At 38.5% G+C, this 14,696-nt stretch overlaps 1 protein-coding gene across 9 annotated transcripts in view; it reads left to right on the plus strand.

Annotated features, from left to right (window-relative positions):
- thrb (thyroid hormone receptor beta) overlaps positions 1–14,696 on the plus strand; it is a 104,961-nt gene that overhangs the window by 51,560 nt on the left and 38,705 nt on the right. For 5 of the 9 annotated variants that reach the window (XM_018701238.2, XM_051078860.1, XM_018701236.2 and 2 more), the window contains one exon: positions 11,104–11,170. The exons of 2 other annotated variants lie outside the window; for them this stretch is intronic. The gene's annotated coding sequence lies outside the window, so the exon portion shown is untranslated. Of the gene's footprint in view, positions 1–10,623; positions 10,890–11,103; positions 11,171–14,696 lie in introns of those variants that run through there. 2 more of the 9 variants (XM_018701237.2, XM_018701240.2) reach the window with 1 other exon arrangement.

The raw sequence follows: 14,696 nt of genomic DNA on the forward strand, positions 1-14,696 counted from the left end.
GAGGTTGTGTAGGGGTCAGGGTTTCATATAGTCCCATCCAGCAGATGCCTCTATGTCAGAGCTGTGGTGTTCATAGCGGTGCTGGACGGTTTAATATCAGCAGGAAAGCTGGGGGAGGGAGATTTGGCACAACGTGCAAGGTCAGTGTTAATGACACTGCCAGGGTACAACTGTGTGACCCAGGTTAGATGGAATGCACAGAGGCTGTGTAAGCAAGGCCAAATGGAAGATATAAAAGAGATACCAAAATGATTTAAATCCACTTTTCCTTTTTTCCTTAATGTCTTCTTTTTCAGATCAGTATTAGCACACTAAGTTCATTCTGCATGTTCTTTACTGTTTACTGCTTTTCTTTGTGTAATTTTTAGTAGTGAAATGTTTAGTCCACCATCAAAAGATGTTTTTAATTTAACCACCACATTTGCATGACTTTCAGTTATCTTGTACCATCTGCACAATGTGCTTATATGTTTGTTGGTTGTTTTTTAAATGCATGTGTAATTTATGTCCTGCTTTGTTAACAGTGTTTACACACACACACACACACACAGACACACATATATATATATATAGACAAAGATAGATAGATAGATATAGATATGGATATATATATGTGTACACACGCCTCCCGTCATCCCCCCTGCTGTCACCCGTCCTCACCACCTCTACCTTAAGTGGGACTTATTATACTTATTTCCAGCTCTATATTTTTAAAGAGGCCTCATTAAAACCCTACTTTCTTCTAATTGGCTGAGCTTCCGGAGGCTGAGGGAGCAGTCCAGTGCTTGAGAGCTCCACCTCATCCTCTAATTAATTTGAAAGTTCTGAAAGCAAACTGTGAAACTAAGATACCTGCAACTAAAACCAAGTAACATACATGTTAAGTTAATATTACACCCATTACCTGTTTATTGTGTGACATAACAGTGGGTTTAGTCTTTCAATCACAATCCATATATAATATATATATATAATATATATATACACCCTTGTATATTGCCGACTGAAGTGGAAAACATCTGTTATCAGGAAATACCAAAGCTAACATCGTTAGTAAAATGTTATTCTGCTTTCACCAACCTGCACCGGCAATGATTTGTATGCTGGAGTGCATCAAATGTTTAGAATGCTACTAAAGTAGACTGTTTGGGTGTGCCTGGAGCTGCTGCTGCTTGGAGTGGATGACTGTACAAAGACTGTACAAAGAAATCTGTGATGAGCTGACCTCAGCTTATCACCTGAGCTTTTATCTCACAGGGATTCCTTTTACATATGGCTACCACCTTATTTGAAACTTTGTCCAGGTTTATTATGAAAGTCTGACATTGTAACATTATATATGACAGAAAATAAGGTCAAGTATAGCAGGTCCCTTTAATTAATCCCTATGGCTTTATAGAGCAGAGTAGAGTCAACCATTGCCTCCTTAAAATTCAGTTTAATAAATGGATTTGCCAAATTGTTTTTGAGGAAACATGATTGCTGTACTTTCCCTAACCTTAACCAAGTGAGCTACCTGATTGTAAGAATAAAAACGTTAACCATGTCCGTGAAGACTGTAGAAAAACAAATGAAATACATTGTCAGTGAATGTTTTGCAGATATGTTTCAACATTTTGCATCTTTGCAGATGTTGATTACAGTTCAATTCTTCTGTGATGTTATTGACTAAAACAATGAAATCCACACAGCTGTACACACACAATACCTTTTACAAAATTAGTATATTGATAAAATTTGCCTTCATATTTTATTTATTTATTTATTTTTTTTTTGAGGCTGACAGTGTGACATCTGTCCAGCGAGAGTGTTTATTAATGAGGTGTATCTCTGTGAAATAATGAGTAAAAAGACAACAATTTAGATAATCATTAATCATTTAAGTAATTTTTCTTTCAACATTTGATTTGATTTATTTATTACTATTTTAATTATATTACTCTTATTTTATCATTATAATGAAATATATTCAGTTGTTGGTTATAACAAAAAAAAGGTATAAATAAGAGATCTAGCAACTAGTGATAATTTTTCCCATGTAAACAGCATCAGACCAAGTCTAGATCAATAACCAACTGAATCTGTCTGATCTGGACCAGATCTACTAAACACTGTTTAAATCAGTTTCAGATTTGTAAAACGCTAATTCTTTTTGTGATAGCACAAAAAAGGGCTCCTGCTTTTCTAATTTAACAATTTATCAAAAAAATCTAAACCCTCTATATGAAAAAAACATTTCAAATTAAGAAGTCCATTTATAATTAAGATAATTGCTATTTGCAGCCCTTATAATTATATATTTTTAGGTCATTTAGAATTTTAAACACACCCCTCAGAATAAATGAGACTATTTATGATACATTTCAAATCCTTTAGACTCCTTACATAATAGCATTTTCCTATCGGTGTACTGATGCACATGTAATGACAGGAAGAGTTAAAATAGAGAAAAGCTGCATCAAACATTTTCATATTTGTCAAAATGAAATGTAAGTTGAATTCCTCCATCCTTCACTGATCTTGCCAGTATTTTTGTCTCATTTCCCTCCCCTCACCGCCCCTCCCGTCCTCCTTCCCTCTGCATCTTTTCCCTCTTTTTTTTCATTGTGAACAGCTTACTGCAGTATCCTTAAAGTCCCTGCATGTGTCCTGAGTTGTCCTCTCTTACCCAGCATGCACCGCAGCGATCTGGAGCTCTGTCGGCTCAGGATGGGCACACGCTTTTGATGTTGGGAGAGAGGAGGGGGGGGAAGACAGGCAGACGCTATGATGCTGCTTTATATACTCCTTTCACTGGTTTCCCTCAGCGCCCACTGCTGTCATCAATTTGAAAAGGGCTTCTTTTTTTTCAAACCATCCCGCCCCACCCCCTCCTTTTTTTTTTTTTTTTTTTCATTCTGGCCCTGAAATAGTGTCCATGAGGCTGAAAAAAAAGGAGGAAAAAAAACTCACAAACGGAGTCTGTGAGCCGGTGCATTGTCCTGATGTGACCCACACTCACTCATAGAGGCAAAAGCTGCAACTGTCAGCCTGAGAGGGAGGTGTGTGTGTGTGTGTGGTGTGTGTGGTGTGTGCGTGTGCTTGTATGTGTGTGTGCTGTGAAAGGTAGTGATGTTAGTAGGGCAAAAGATGCATGAAATGTTGACATTTTTCTAATCTTATCCACAGCATCCCACTGACGCATTACTTTACATGCACACAGTACTAACCTGTACATCTCCCACTATGCTCTACAGAAACACACACACTCACACATGCATAATAACACACATAATTTGCTCCATGCTTGTAATCTGTCCTAGAGTTGCAACCAATGATTATTTCCATTGTTGATTAAGACAACATTTACACAATTATTTATTTAAATACAAAAGCAAGACCATAGATAACAATTACATTTAATTACGCCTATATAAAGTTAGGCAAACAAACCAATTATATAAACACACAATGACAATGTACACACAGTTTATTGCTGAGAATTATGTAACAGCTTTTCTTTTTGCTTGCTCTTAAAAATGATATTTGATATAATGTTATTATGGCCATGCTTTTCAGTTTTTCCATAATTCATGATTATAATTTATTAACCCACACTAATACTCATTAGTCCAGATCTACTATATAATACATTGAATCTGAAGGCCAACACAAACATAATTAACGATTATTAAATTGAATTAGTTCAAATCATTTTTAAATTATGGAGCATTTCCATTCTCTAAGGACCAACCTGATCACTGACATAAGACCCATACATAATACATTTGCTTATACAGGAAAACCAGGTACATCAGAGAAATAATAATCATCAGGGGTACCACAGCTACTTTTGAATACAAATCTCCAGACTGTCTTCCATATAGTTCAGTATTTGTTGTGTGTTTTCCCCTTAGAGGTTTTATCCCAGAGCAGTCCCTCCAAACATGAAGGAGTGTGCTGATTGATCCAACCAACTGTCTAAAAGCAGTATTCAGTCTACAATGACACAGTGAGAAAAAGACTAAATTTTCATATTTTAGAAATTGGAATTAACAAAGTTGGTGTTCGATTGTAATTGACTTTGTTTCAACATCAAATTGAAAATTTTAGTTTTTTTGTTTTTTTTTTTACCAGGCTCTGGTTTCCTGCAGGGGACGTGTCAGTGCCACAGTTTTTATTCAGAAATATGCAGAGCAGCAGAAGAACCCCAGAATTTAAATGATTTAGCCTGTAAGCTAATTGTTTGCACAACCCGAAACCAGCCTTGCTGATATTCCAGCAGCTGCTGCACCAACATGTATCATGTCTGTTCATTTTAGCATTGACAGCATATTTGGGGTGATATATGTTAATTTTGCTCATGTATTTGGTCATTACTGAAGCTTGCCCTCATTCCACCTGCTAATTCTGTATTCCTCCTACAAATAATATATTTAGCCTGTCTTTGTGCAGTGCTGCACCTGGTTGTGCCTGGTTTGCACCAGTGCATGTGGTCATCAAACTTGCAAAACAAATCGCTGGTCAAGCCCATTTGTGTTTTCCTATTTAAGGAAAATAGAGCCCTAAATGATTAATTTATAAATAATAATTAAAAAAATTCAACAGTTTTATTACAAATAAAAATAATAGTTTCTTTTAACCTTAAAATCAGTTTTATTGTTTACTCTCCATTACTGCTCTAAATCATATTATAATAATCATGAATCTTTAAACATCCCAACTCAAAGTCCACTAACTGACTTTCCAGAGCTTTCAACCCTACCACATGGCTTTTATCAGATAATGGAGCATGTGATAGGGTTGAATGCGCTGATACTCTGAAATCAGGGGACCTTGAGTTGGGATTCTTTTGACATACAATTGATACACAAATGTTGGACACTTTTAAACGCTGTTTTGGAAGATGATCCACTGAATTGAATCTCCAGCAAAAGGTACACAGTTTGAATACACAAATGACACATGAATTGAATGAATTGAGCACGAGTTGAGTTTAATTTAACACAGAAATGATACATGAATGGAATCCACAGAGCTTTCAGCCGTGCCTTCTGCAGGTCATTTTTCAGGAGTGTGTATTGTGTGGTAGAAAGCTCGTATGAAACAGTGCATTGGTTGCCAATTGAAAACTATGACCTTTGACCCCTTTTGTCAAAATGTGGTTGGATACTTCAGTTTTTAATATAGTAAAGTGTGATAACTTCACTGTGATTATGTAATGTGCTGTATTCACATGGTGTATTCAGCACTTTGCAGAATTAGCACTGACTGTAGCTTTGACATATTGTGGTTGCAGCTTTATCCTCATGTGCCGACAGCTCAGAGTGGTCCTTGACTTGAAGTAGTTATATGAGTTATCTTAACCTGTGTGCTGTGTTTTAGCTCCACTCATTTGAAGGTAAAGGTCCCCTGACAGGTGGTCTTGTGTTTTTGTGATGCTCTGGAATTTTATCCATTCACAATTAAATCTACAACACCTAACCTTCTCATGCAAGAGTGACAACCCAGTGACTGCATAGTGCTGACATAAAAGAAATAAAGAAATACTCTCTTTTTCTGACCCCAGAACCAAAGATCAAACCATTATGCCCCCGGGTTTTTAGGCCTCTTACTTAACAGCCAGATAGTGTTGTGGTTTACATATGGGAGGTAGTGATGGTTCTCCCCATGGTCACATTGTTTCCTTAAGTGCTCCACTTTCTTCCCACACCAGATCACTGACCTTAACTGATGCACCAGCCTTACACCTGGCAGCAGAATAGTGTTCCATTTTTACTCCATCAGAACCCAGGATCTTTTTGGTCTTTTTTCCCATTGAGAATCAGAGGAGGATATGAAACTGGTAAAAATAAAATCCAAAAATAAACAGACTCACGATCGTAACCAGGGCAAATTCTTAACTGAGGTCCAGCGGCAGCCGCAGGGGCAGTGGAGAGGGGCTTTTTTTTTTTTTTTTTTTTTTTTTGCAGTTTCCTGCAGATGATAGTAGTGGCTTCCATCCATTTGTGAATGCACACTTCATCTGTCTGACTCTCTTCTCTCTGTATTGTCATCCTCTGTCTCTGCATCTTTCCGTCTAAGATGACTGACATTAAAAGGTGCTTTTCCTTCTCTCTACTCTACTCTACTTCATGTGCTTTAGTAAAATAAATAATGAAGCCAAATGTGAGCTGCATATATTACAGTAAATACAAATATGTAGAGTAAGTTCAGCATACAGGTTATTAAATTGAAATGTTAAGCCACTTCAATAATAATTTTACACTCATAATCTATGGTCTCTGAAATGATACATATTAATTCTGATATTATCAAGATTGTTTGGATTTTATCACTGCCCTGCTTCAGACATCACATTCATTTCTCATTGTTTTATCATTACTTGAATAAATAACAAGCAACCTACTAGCCACTGTAATCGTAACTTACCAACAAGGACAGCCTGGAGATTCTAAACATTCTGAACCGTGCTAGTTGCCATGGAAACTGAGCGCTCACTGACTGACTTCATATCTGCCCCAGTCTTCAGCTAAACTAAATAAAAAGTTTTCAGATCGTCTTAAACAGTGAACAGTGTTTTTAGTTGTGAAATAACAGTGGCACTACAACAATCTACACTGCAGCAGATTAAAGTCAGTTTTGTTTCTGTACCTTGATATTTTTCATTGCAGCTGTTTGCCCTGACTACTCATTAATGTGAGTCAAAACAAACCTTGGGGGAGATGTTGTTGTCCTACATATTTATGTACACTATGCAGTCCTACATAAATACCATATTTATTACTTCAAAGCTTGCTCACTTTTCTTTTTTCCCATGTTCATGTTCACTTTGGCTGCAGATTTCACTTTCATTTACAGAGACAAACTAAGAAAACGAGCAGCCTGTGGTCAAAGTTTTGCACCTGTGTGGTAGCTACACCAATGGTTAGACTTAAAAAGTCCATAGCACTGGACTGCACTGGGCTTTAGATTGTGACGCAAAGCAGAGTTACATGTTAGATTTTTAGTGATTAAAGGCAAGCACTGTTATGGTCAGCTCCTGCCAGTCACTTAACCTAACTAATTAATAACGTCACAACCCAAGCCCGATGCTCTCTGTTTTCACCATTATATTCTCCTTTGTTTCACAATCAACATTCTTCCATTTCACTTGTTTATGGTGCACAACAGAGGTACTTCCTGTGAAAGTTTTTGCCTGATTGGACCAAAGAGAAAATGCCACTGTGATCTAGGACAGTTGAACATTTTGTAACCTGCAGTGCTGTTTAAGCCAGTCCTCCAAAAAAAAAAAAAAAAAAACACACCACACACACACAAAGGCACATCAGGTGCCTGCAACCCAGCAACAACAGCGGTTGTGCTGTTGTAGACCACTGGGTAAAGGCGCCTCTGGCAGCAGAAGAGGTGATAGGGGAATCATCCCTGAAGCTACTGTAGCTAATATGAACAGACTGAACAGAAACACAACAGCATGAAAAAAAAAACTATGTTGTTATTGGCTTGTTGTCATGTCACATTATATGTTGTCACTTCATGATGTGATCTTTAAAAGCCAACAATATCAGAACTCGCATTAATGGTCGTGACAATTTTGAATATATAATTAAAAGATGTACTCTAGAGCTCACATCAGTTTGTATGTGCACTGCAAGTTTCATAATGATTACTAATTTCTTGGAGTCAATAGTGGAGTAATTGGAGGCTAAGTACACAGTACTAATCACACTGGAAACATGAAGTGGGGACTTGCAAGCTGGGATCGCAGGCACAAGAAAGCCTTGTAGTCATTTCCCACAGACCACTTGACACACCCCTGGAGGAAAGTACTAAAGAGGAGCTCCTCCCTACCTAGCCTCTACTCTGCCATTTACAACCATTACAGTCTAGCTTGTCAACACTCACTGCAACGTCTTTTCTAGATTTTCCCCAGGCTCAGACACAGGCTTGAATACATTTTATCTCACTTTTCTTTAGTGTAAACCATTCATACTTTTAGCTCACTGCACTGGAAAAGATGAAGATGACTAACAGCAAAAGTGGATACTGAAAATGTGCGTCACATTGTCAAATATAACTCAAATCACCATGGAAACTGAGTAACATAGTCTATCAGTGGGTGCTTTTTTTCACAAATCTCTGCCTCTGTCCTAGACAAACACACTTTCTTTCTTTTATAAACCTTTTCCTTGTGTCTTTCTCCACCAAAATGCATACATGCATTTATTTAACAAGATAAAAATAGCTAGTTATATTGCAGTATGTTAAAGTCATTTCTGTCAATTAACATCATCATCTGGCTGAATACAGGATAATGGATTGCAGAAGGCTGAAGAGAGAATAGGTCAACATCAATCTGCTGACACATATGGATCAATAGATAACATTAGAGTGAAGGAGATTTTCACTTGAAAACAGTGATTTAGAATGGCTGTGTACTAATGATACCTCTTTTTAGGAAGAAAATATGAGTGTGGCATCATTCATAATTTAGCATTTTTTGCGACTCAGGCTACTTAAAATGAATTAAATGTGGTAGCATGTTTTCCCCTTCAGCTGAGTGGTTTTCATTCCCAAAACTGAGCATCTTCAAACCACACTACATTTAAAAATGATCATGACCATGGTCTCATGGTGGAGTGTAGTTGTTAGTTATTTCATGTCTCTTAAGCGTCCTGTTAAAGCACAGTGATAAGGTTGAACTAAAATGGGAATAAAACTTTCAGTTCAGTTCAGTTCAATGTTATTTATATGGCGCTGAATCACAACAGAAGTTATCTCAAGGCAATTTTCCTACAGAGCAGGTCTAGACCGTACTCTTTAGATTATTATAATTACAGAGAGAGACCCAACACATCCCACCATGAGCAGCACTAGGTGACTGTGACAGGGAAAAACATCCTTCTAAGAGGCAGAAAGCTCGAGCAGAACCAGAAAGAAATTAGTTTGTATCTGTTTGGTGTTTGTTTTGCGTAGCCACAATTAATCTGTGATACTTACAGTTCTTCAGTTTTGTTGTAAGTTTTGACAGTCTGCTTATTTGTCATCACCACAAGTGAACACATGACAGAGATACAGCCAACACTAGCTAAGCTAGCTACAATTACTGTCCAATTAATTTCCATCTGGCTATAAGCCTGTCTTTCTTTCAGCTTTCTTTCATGTTTATTTTGTGAGTAACTTTGCACCATCATGGTAATTTAATGCCACCTGGTATACAAGGATGATTCTAGTTTTAAAATATTTTAATATCTTACGGGAAAGTTGGCTATGACTGCTGTAATCTGTAAGCATGACATTTCATTATTATCCAGACTGATTGTTGTAACTATTAATTGATAATTATTTTAATCAGTTTAATCATTTTGTGTTCTATACATGCTTAATGACAGGTGCAATAACTGTTAGCATATGCAATGTGCTTTGTTATTGTTGTTGCTTATTGAAGTGAATAGAGAGTGTATATATATAAGCTTACATGCGCAGTAATGCCACAAATACTGGCACAAGCCCTTGGGGTCAGTAAAATATCAAACAATATCAGTACAAGTGCAAAAAGAGATAGCAAGAGAAAATCTGCATTGCAACAGCATTTGTGCTACCACTGGCTTTGCACTGGCAGGAAAATAGGACCTGAAGTGGTTTAGATAATGTGACTAAACTGTTGGGTTGTTTACACCCCTCTGACTGTCCGACTGCGTGGGTTTCAGGCTCACATTTGCCCATCTATACTCAGTTTGGTGAGTACAGTGTCATCGTGAGCAATAGAAATAATGGTCAGAGCTACGAAAATAAGAACCAAGTTGTGATAAACCAGAATTATCCTTCACTGGGCAACATGAACTGTGTGTTTGGCTGCGTTGTAACTTAATATGATGAATCGCAGGAGGAGATTCGGTACAAGTGAGGTTCAACCGGGCGAGACTTGGCAGAGTAACCAGCTTCTGCAAATGATTGAATGCCTGCAAATTAGACCTGAGGAGAATATGAAGCAAGAAAATATGTAAATGAGCATTACATACAATTAGGACTTGCTTATGTTGTATTGTTATGGATAGACAGTGTTATTCAAACAATTATTCCCTTTCAGACAGGAAGTGCAGCGTTAAATTCCCCAGACGAGTTGTAAATATGCGCACACGCATGCATGTGCACGCTTGTTTGTGTGTGGACAAGTGTGTTAAAAGAGTGCTACAGACAGAGCATGGAGGGAGGAAAAGCATTCCCATTAGAGTGCCCATTAAGTCTGATTACAAGTGATTACCGTCTGTCGGAGGGAGATGACCAGTCCTGTCCTGCCACTGAATTAATGACACAAACAAATGCTTTCCTTTCTCAATCTCATCATTATCAAACCACCTCCTGTTTTTTCCCCTTTGTCCCTTGAGATGTTCACCATGAACATGAGTACCAGTGACTTTTTTATTTATTTTTTGGGTAAAACCAGACTTTGAGTCAAACCTGAGCCTTTGTTTCTGCTTTCCTGCACATGACGTTTTGTCACAGTTGTTTTATTTATGGCCATTTTCCTCTATAAATGCCGTTCCTTCCTTCAGGAGCTGACACGCACAAAAAGATATATCGACTCATTTCAGGGCTGCTGGTCCAAAAGGGATTTCTCCACCCTTACTGCAGTGTGGGGGAAGTATTTGTGGTCGTAACCACATGTGGCAACCACCAGTGGTTAAGCACATTTTAAAGCCGCTGTGGGAGTTGCTTTGTTGAGGGAAACGTTGCATATAGGTCATCTTAGCCAGATGTAGCTCTCTGACTACATCCTGTCTCAGACTCAGCGTAATTGGTGTTTCACTGTTGTCGCTTCGATGTGACGTATTTGATTCCTTCAATTTTTTTCTCTAGTGACATTTGATTTCGAGGAAGAGATGACAGCATAGGCAGAAACCTGGACTGTAGGTGTTTTTAATGTCTTTGGCCTCAACAGTATGAAGCTTTTAAACTTTAAAACCAACTCAGGTGTTTGGGTACATTTTTAATATGATGGCAACGTGTTTGTAATCGTTTCTACCCGTCTTGAGGACCTACTGGTATTGTGGCTTGAGTGTAATTTTCATCTTGCTTGCTTGTTAGTCTGACTGAGGTATACATGTCTGTGTGTTTTTGTAGGTGTTTCTCTCGGGGAGCTCAGCAGCTCCTCACCGCTGCCTGGAGTCAGACTTCACCACTTCCTCTGGTAAGACTCTCATGTTGCTCAATTCCACACAGCCAGAGTCTTGCAACTTGCAGAATGCCAATACACAGCATTTCTTTCCACTAGACCTCCCTGCTGTGGCCAGGATACACACACCGCGCGCACAGACACACACACACACACACAGACACATGGATATCATCTCTAGAAATCGCAAGTTGTGATGTAAATGTAATCAAGTTCAAATTCTGTTTACAATCCAGGCTGTTTCTTGTCTTATGGGTGCTTTATGCTTCACATTAAAATTCATATGGGATTAATAAGAGTATGCTTAATAAAAATAGCAGATTGCAAATTCATGTAATGCAGCACATGTATGCAACATCACATACAAAATATCAATATTGACTGTTGACTATTGAGTTGTGAAAGTAAAGGAAGTAACTGGTTCCTCAGCTGTGCAATGCTTCACTGTGTTCACCAGCTAGCTGCTAACTGTGTCAGTCAGATTGATGATGAGCAGGCAGTGTACTGTGGGTTCTTCTTAAACAGGTGCTCTTTAGATTATTATCAGGAAGCTGATCAGTTGAACTCTCTGTACATTTCAGATGTGAGACAGGTTTTACTACACACAGTGAAATGATCATAGGTGAAAACCAACCTCTTAGACTTCTAGAGGCTGCTTCAGTCTGGACTTTAATCATTTTGAATCTGTGAATGTTTTGCTACATGTGATTTTATCTCCTGTTGGACCACCTTGCATCTGGAGCCTGTGTACATATCACCAAGAGATCAGATTTCTCTAAGAGCCTGTGAAATCATGTTTCTCTAATCCATTTGATGTCATTGTATTATCGTTTGTGGTATGATTAGCAGATCATGACTTTAAATAGCACATTGTTATACTTTTCTAAACCCATACTACTTACAAGAAGCAGCAAAAAAAAAAAGTTTTTTTTAACCACAGCTATTATTAGGCTTTAAAAACAACGGATGTTTTGTTCTCACACACCCCAATCAAAGCACTGTCTAGCTAACTGTGGCTGTCACATGGGTGCATCAGAGCAGAATGATGGCTATTAAAGGCACAGAATGCAAACTACTACCCCTATTGGTACATTTAGCTTCTCATTAAAGGCAGTGAAAATCCTGCTGCACTCAGCATTGGCTGTTACCTTCTCGAGCAACATCAAAACCTCACTGTGGCAGATTGAATGTCAGCTGATGAAAAAGAAACAAAATGTAAAAAAAAAAACTGAAGTTGTTTTGTTCCATTAAAGTAGCTGCTCCATATATTCCACTGTGCAAGCTTGTGTAATCCTAAAACTTCAACTGTGTCAAAACCAGCATTGTGTACCCTGTACTGCAAGGAGGGAAATATACAGTGTGTGACAGCTTATTAAAAAAGAAGTATAACAGACTGAGTGTGTTGCTCAGAGGAGATGTCTGGAGGAGAATAAAAAGCTTCCATCTGCACACATGTGTGAACTAAAATGTGTTAGCTAAACTGTAATGATCATAAGTTAGGCGCTGAACATCATTCATGGGTCTGCAGGTGATTGTTGGTGCCAGCTGCCAGCCATTTGTCATGCTCCATGTCTGTGTTCTCACTGCTGGTTGTTATAGCAGTGCATGGATTATTGGTCATAATACCCCCGATGTATTATTTGCTCAGCTCTCCAGTCTCCAGTGAGGGATCATTCTCATGACTGTGTACAGTGTAACAGGAACACTGTAGCATTTCCAAAACACACCGGATAGCCCCTGTGTATCAGTGAGCCTTCATGACATTGGCCCTTGTGTTTTTTCCCGGCAGTTCGAGAACTTCATGTAATATGATAAGTGCACTGGAGACTCCCAAACAAAGTCATTTGGGTTGATTCTTCTATCAGCTTGAAGTCTTTAATGAAAACACCATCTGCTGTCCTTTTTGTTTCCATGATGATGAGTCTGTATTGCTTTGCATAGTGCGATGTAGCTTCATAAATTAAGTATTAGAAGGCTCCAGGCATAATGGTTGGCAGATCCAGAGTGACTCTTATCTGAATGCCACCCCAAATAAGATGAATATTGGTCAAGGCTGTGACAATTGTTTACTGCTGCTTGTCAGTGTTGATTCATGATGAAGGCAGAGTGAGATTACCACTGAGGACAGGAGGGCTGACATTTAAATTTAGATAAAGTCCTGAAGCCCTTTGTGCAGTTTTCAAAACAACTATAGCCATCATTTTTATTACATGTGAAGGCAGCATTTACCGCCTTATTGCACTGCTGTTTAGCAGCGGAGTTTAGCATGGAGTAGGGCTGAACAGTTAATCGAAATAGTGTCTAAATCACAGGAGTTTGATGAAGGTAAATGTGTCACAACATACCATTATTAATGAAACACTGTGTTGTTACAGAGATAGCCTGGCCTACAAATCATACTCAGAGAGCGTGCTTTATTGGCAATGAAATGCAAAAATTCCAGCGAAAACCCTAACATGGATTCCACAAGATGCTGGAAACCATCTTTTGAGGTTCTGGTCCGTCTTGACACGATTGTATCACAGAATTTCAGCTGCATGTTCATGCTGCAAATCTCCCGTTCTACCACATCCCAAAGCTGCATTGTTCAATATCACGCTGGAAGTAGCCATTAGAAGATGGTAAATTGTGGCCGTGAAGGGACGCACATAGTCAGGAATGATACTCAGATAGACTGTGACATTCATATGATGATGGATTGGTATTAAAGGCACAAAGTGTGCCAAGAAATCCTCAGACTCTCGTAAGGATCATCTTTTTTATGCTTTCTAAGCAGATCTATGACTTTTCTGCAATAGACATCTAGAATAATCCTCAGAAAGTGTAAACCACAATGAATCTAAAAATATGTGTGTCTTGTGTCTTCAGAATTGACCAATTTAGGACTCCAACAAAGGGTAATTAACTAATTGCAGCAACTGGGGGCGACAAGGTCTTTCAGGTACCTTAATTGCCTCCAACAGCTGACTGTGTTGATAAGCTAGCAGCATAAGCTAGACAGCATCTCTGTCTGCATCCCCAACATCTGGAAAACGTTGGTGAGTTATACAGAGTGCTCTAAATTTGGACTTCGGGAGTCCAAACTCCACATGAGATGCAGTACTCTCATTTTGCAACTGGGACAGCAGCGTTCTTGCTGACATCACCGGCTCAGGCTGTTCTGTGACTAAATATACTGAACTTAAAGGTTCACTGAACAGATGCTAGAGCCAATGATGAATATTTCAAAGGACTTTTTGAAATATGACCAGTCTTCCAAGGATTACGACGGACATTGACCCAGTCAACCTGCCAACATCAGAGCAAATGATCAAATAGGCATAATTTTTGTAATAATTTCAACCACATACTTGAAATGTGAACACAGAGCTCATTTAGTGACACAGCATCCTCAAATTCACAAATCCTCCCCCACCACTGCCAGGTGATGAGTCACTCTCTTAAGTGTGGGAAACTCCGTATATGCACTGAATGATTTTGTGTTCCCGCCATAACTGAACTTCACATTGCCAGAGTAGAGCATTTACAAGAAATGTGTCTA

The sequence above is a fragment of the Lates calcarifer genome, linkage group LG3 (assembly GCF_001640805.2).
Source record: "Lates calcarifer isolate ASB-BC8 linkage group LG3, TLL_Latcal_v3, whole genome shotgun sequence".
Taxonomy (NCBI): Eukaryota; Metazoa; Chordata; class Actinopteri; family Centropomidae; genus Lates; species Lates calcarifer.